Consider the following 6000-nt stretch of genomic DNA (forward strand, 5'->3'; position numbering starts at 1 on the left):
TCTAAGAACACTATATCCAAGACGATTACCAGATTTTATGATCCCCAACACCAAGATCACAGAAAACACACATTTTTATAATTATTCACACAAAAATCACGATCACCAATTCCATATCATGTTTACCGTCATCTATCAACACTAATCACCAAGATCACCAAAAAATCTAAGATCATGCATCTCAAAACTACTATGATCACTGAAAACACTTATTTTTTAAACATTCGCACAAAAATAAGACATACACAAAAATACCACAACACTTCCACCAACATCTATAACATAACATGAGCACTATAACATATCACTATCACAAAAAAAATAATACACAGACACCCACATATTATACATTTCAATTGCAAATTTAAGACATGAGACATACACACCAAATCTAAGACATTCACCTCCAACTAAGACATACACATCACCCCTAAAACTTCCTTCCTTATTCATTCCGTATATCTCCTAGAGCTGTTTTAACCCCGACGGATCCATCACGACGTAGGAGCCAGAGGAACCATCACCACTCCAACACCACCTACTACACTCTGGCTCCTACGTCGTGATGGATCCGTCGGGGTTAAAACAGCTCTAGGAGATATACGGAATGAATAAGGAAGGAAGTTTTAGGGGTGATGTGTATGTCTTAGTTGGAGGTGAATGTCTTAGATTTGGTGTGTATGTCTCATGTCTTAAATTTGCAATTGAAATGTATAATATGTGGGTGTCTGTGTATTATTTTTTTTGTGATAGTGATATGTTATAGTGCTCATGTTATGTTATAGATGTTGGTGGAAGTGTTGTGGTATTTTTGTGTATGTCTTATTTTTGTGCGAATGTTTAAAAAATAAGTGTTTTCAGTGATCATAGTAGTTTTGAGATGCATGATCTTAGATTTTTTGGTGATCTTGGTGATTAGTGTTGATAGATGACGGTAAACATGATATGGAATTGGTGATCGTGATTTTTGTGTGAATAATTATAAAAATGTGTGTTTTCTGTGATCTTGGTGTTGGGGATCATAAAATCTGGTAATCGTCTTGGATATAGTGTTCTTAGATAATGTAGGGTACAACAGGTTGAAACAAGGGGGGTTAGGTGTGATGTTACCAACCACCAAGTAACACAATGGGAGTGTGACGTCACTGGAGGTGAGCTCGTCGGTCCTGTGAGGTGAGACATCGTGTGTTGGTGGTAGTGAGGTGAGTGCGCTTAGATATTGTCAAATATGATTTTTTTTTTTTTTGTGTGTGTGTGTGTGAAATGTTTATAAAAATGATTGTTTTCTGTGATATTAGTGATTTTGAGGTAAGTGAACATGGGTGATTGTAGTTGGTGATTGTCTTATATTATGTGTGTGTACAAGATATGTTTTCAGTTGATGGTGATCATGTACTAAGTGTTTGCGTATTAGGTTTGTGTTCATGCTTTTTTTTTTTTTTCATGCGCCAAATGGGGAGGGACTTCTTGGTTATAGTGATTTGAGGGGATTTCTATAAAAAGGATGTTAGATGGTGATGTTAAACTTAGTTTCTGGTGATTTTGACGGTGATTGGTAGTATTCAGTGGTGATTTGGTAGTAATCAGTAGTGTTTTTTGGGAGTATTCGGAGGTGTTTGATGGTGTTTTTTTGAAGGTGTTCAAATGATGTGCAGAGCATTTTTTGAAGAAGATCAGTGGTGTTCAGAGTTGGTTCAAAGTTAGTCAGTGTGTTAGATATGGTAATGTCTCATGTCATAAGTGTATGAGTTAGTTTTTTTTTGTGCTAATGTTGTAAAGTCTGGAGAATGAGGGAGGAGTTTGGGGGGATGAGATGTAATTTAATGAAATGTGTAAGTGTAGATAAATTAGAGCTGTCAAATCTTATTTGGGAGTAATCAAAATGATATTTTGGAAGTGCTTCAGTGTTGTTTGGAAATGTTCAAAAGTGTTTATGTGAGTACTCAAATGCTTTATGAGAGTGTTCGAAGTAATCTTGGGGTTGTTCTGTAGTGAGATGATAAAGGTTGTGGATGAGAGATATTGAGAAAAGGGGGTCTCAAATGATGTATGAGAGTGTTTTGAAGGTGTTCAAAGTAAAGTGAGTAGGTTAGGATAAGTTAGGTTAGGTTATTTTAGGTTAGGTTAGGTTAGGTTAGGATAAGTTAGGTTAGGTTAGGATAAGTTAGGTTAGGTTAGATTAGATTAGGATAAGTTAGGTTAGGTTCGTTATTTTAGGTTAGGTTAGGTTAGGATAGGTTAGGTTAGGATAAGTTAGGTTAGGTTAGCTTAGGATAAGTTAGGTTAGGTTAGGTTAGGTTAGGTTAGGTTAGGATAGGTTAGGTTAGGTTAGGACAGGTTAGGATAGGTTAGGTTAGGTTAGGTTCAGTAGGTTAGGTAAGGTTAGGTTAGGTTAAGTTAGGTAGTATTCGAGGTGTTTGATGGAGTTAGGTTAGGTTAGGATAGGTTAGGTTAGGTTAGGATAGAGGTGTTTGATGGAGTTAGGTTGGGTTAGGTTAGGTTAGGTTAGGTTAGGATAGAGGTGATTGATGGAGTTAGGTTAGGTTAGGTTAGGTTAGGATAGACAGTTGGTCTGGAAAGAGATGATTTTCTACCTTGGATGTTACCCGCATTTCATGGCGTCTGTCTGTCCTGAGTTGACGCAGGTGTTCATGATTATCTTAAATCTACCTTGGGTGTGAACCGCATTACCCAGTGGTGTTGGGGGGAAGGGGTGACCCACAATGAGTCTCTCAGAGCGAGGAAAGTGTTTCTATTCGGAAATCGAGTAAATATTTCTACCATTGAGTGTGTTTACCAACAAGAAAATAATGTTTCGATTTTACGATAAAGTTTTCAAAACTAATTTGGAAATATCCAAAAAATGGAGTCGTTCAAAGTAATTCTGGAGTACTCTAATGTATTTTGGAAGTGTTCCAATATATTTTAGGTTAGGTTAGGATAGGTTCGGCTAGGTTAGGTTGGGTTAGGTTAAGATAGGTTAGGTTAGGTTAGGTAATGGTTAGGCAAGGTTAGATTAGGATAAGATAGGTTAGGTTAGGTTAGGCTAGGTTAGGTTAGGTTAGGTAAGGTTAGGTTAGGTTAGGTTAGGTTAGTTAAGTTAGGAACGGTTAGGATAGGTTCGGCTAGGTTAGGTTAGGTTAGGTTAGGTTAAGATAGGTTAGGTTAGGTTAGGATAAGTTAGGTTAGGGTAGGTTAGGTTAGGTTAGGTTAGGTTAAGTTAGGTTAGGCTAGGTTAGGTTAGGTTAGGTTAGGTTGGGTTAGGTTAAGTTAGGTTAGGTTAGGTTAGGCTAGGTTAGGTTATGTTAGGTAAGGTTAGGTTAGGGTAGGTTCGGTTAGGTTAGGTTAGGTTAAGTTAGGTTAGGCTAGGTTAGGTTAGGTTAGGATAAGTTAGGTAAGGTTAGGTTAGGTTAGGTTAGGCTAGGTTAGGATAAGTTAGGTTAGGTTAGGTTAGGTTAGGTTAGGTTAGGTTAGGTTAGGATAAGTTAGGTTAGGTTAGGCTAGGTTAGGGTGTGTGTGTGTGTGTGTGTGTGTCTGTGTGTGTGTGTGGGATGTGGGATGTGGGTGTTGTGGGATGTGGCTGTTGTTGTCGAACTAGAGATACCGAAAAGACGTTATAAGTGGGTTGTTGATGTGACTTTTTCTGATGTAGTGTGTCCCCTTATTAACTTTAATGAACTAAAAGGGTTAAAACGAGAAAAAATGGGAGGTGTGGGTGTTGTGAGTTTCTGATGAAATTAGATAAAACGAGAAAAAATTGTGGGTGTTGTGGGTTGTGGGTGTTGTGGGATGTGGGTGTTGATCTTAGTTTATGGTGATTTTGGTGGTGTTTTGAGTGTATTCAGTGGTGTTTTAGTATTCAGTGGTGTATTTGGGAGTACTCAAATGGTGTTTTTGGAAGTGTTTCTGTGTTGTTTGGAAATGTTCAAAGGTCTTCAAAGGTGTTTTGAGTGTGTTCAAATGTTTTTTTTGAAGGTGATCAAGGGTGTTCAAGGGTGTTTTGAAGGTGTTCAAAGGTGTTTTGAGGTTATTCAAAGGTGTTTTGAGTGTGTTCAAATGATTATGAGAGTGTTTTGAATGTGTTCAAAGGTGTTTTGAAGGTGTTGAAGGGTGTTTTGAGTGTGTTCAAGGGTAGGTGTTTTTGAAAGTGTTCAAGAGTGTTTTGAAGGTGTTCAAAGGTGTTTTGAAGGTGTTCAAAGGTGTTTTGAAGGTGTTGAAGGGTGTTTTGAGTGTGTTCAAGGGTAGGTGTTTTTGAAAGTGTTCAAGAGTGTTTTGAAGGTGTTCAAGGGTGTTTGAAGGTGTTGAAGGGTGTTTTGATTGAATTCAGCGGTGTTTTAGTAGTAATCAGTGGTGTAATTGGGAGTACTCAAATAGTGTTTTGGAAATGTTCATGGGTGTTGTGGGATGTGGGTGTTGTGGGTGTTGTTGTCGAACTAGAGATACCGAAAAAAGATGTTATAAGTGGGTTGTTGTTGGGACTTTTTCTGATGAAATTAGCTAAAACGAGAAAAAATTGTGGGTTGTGGATGTTGTTGTTGTGACTTTTCTGATGTACTGTGTCCCCTTATTAACTTTAATAAACTAAAAGGGTTAAAACGAGAAAAATTGTGGGTGTTGTGGGGTGTGTGTGCGTGTGTGTTAGGTGTCATAGAGTTTTTTTTTTTTTGTGAAAATCTTGGTTACAGTGATAACATTAGTTAAAACGAGTAAAATTTGTTGGTAAATGATGAGGGTAGTGTAGTCGAATTAGAGTTACCGAAAAAAAGATGATATAAGTGGGTTGTGATGAAATTAGTTTAAAAAAAACGATATTCAAAGGTGTTTTGAAGGTGTTCAAGGGTGTTATGTGAGTATTCAAAGGTGTTTTTGAAGGTGTACAAATGATTATGAGAGTGTTTTGGGGGTGTTCAAAGTAAAGTGTTTGAGTTAGTTTTTGCGACTTTTTTTCTGATGTATTGTGTCCCCTTAATAACTTTAATGAACTAAAAGGGTAAAAACGAGAAAATGCCTAGTCTGGAGACTGAGGGATGAGTTGTAATTTAATGAAATGTGTAAGTGCAGATAAATTAGAGATGCTAAATCTTATTTGGGAGTACTCAAATAGTGTTTTGGAAATGTTCAAAGGTGTTCAAAGGTGTTTTGAGTGTGTTCAAATGTTGTTTTTGAAGGTGTTCAAGGGTGTTTTGAAGGTGTTCAAAGGTGTTTTGAGGTTATTCAAAGGTGTTTTGAAGGTGTTCAAGGGTGTTTATGTGAGTATTCAAAGGTGTTTTTTGAAGGTGTACAAATGATTATGAGAGTACTTATGAAGGTGTTCAAATGATGTGCAAGAATACTTATGAAGGTGTTCTGGGAGTATTCAGAGGTGATTTGGGGGTGTTCGAATGATGTTTTTGGAGTATTTCAGTGTTGTTTGGAAATGTATAAAGGTATTTTTTGTGAGTATTCAAATGATTTATGAGAGTGTTTTGAAGATATTCAAAGTAAAAGTGCGTATATAACTTCGTAATATGTAAAATTGTGAGTAGTGAATTTAACGAAAGTGGATGTAAGCGATGTGGTGACTTTCTGATGCATGTGTCCCCTTATTAACTTTAATGAACTAAAAGGGTTAAAACGAGAAAAATTGGGGGTTATGAGTGAAAATTGTGAGGTGTTGGTTGGAGTGTGAGGGTTTGGGAGGGTGGGGAGGAGGTTACTTCGTGGGGAGTGACCTGAGATGAAATAGTTAAAAAATGTCTAGACTTGTGTTGTAAAGAAATTGTGGGTATTAACGAAAAAAAAAAATGTGACTTTCTGATGATGAAAATGTTTTCACTATGATGTAGGTACTATATCCCCTTATTAACTTGAATGAACTAAAAGGATCGACAAGATTCAGCCTGTGTGCGCGTGACGTCACTGCTATGTCCCCTTATTAATTAAAAGGGTATACAAGATTCAACCTGTGTGCTGGGTCAACACGTGACGTCACTGACCGCCGAGTAAACACCCTTCATTAGA

Source organism: Cherax quadricarinatus, chromosome 90, assembly GCF_038502225.1.
Source record: "Cherax quadricarinatus isolate ZL_2023a chromosome 90, ASM3850222v1, whole genome shotgun sequence".
Lineage (NCBI taxonomy): Eukaryota > Metazoa > Arthropoda > Malacostraca > Decapoda > Parastacidae > Cherax > Cherax quadricarinatus.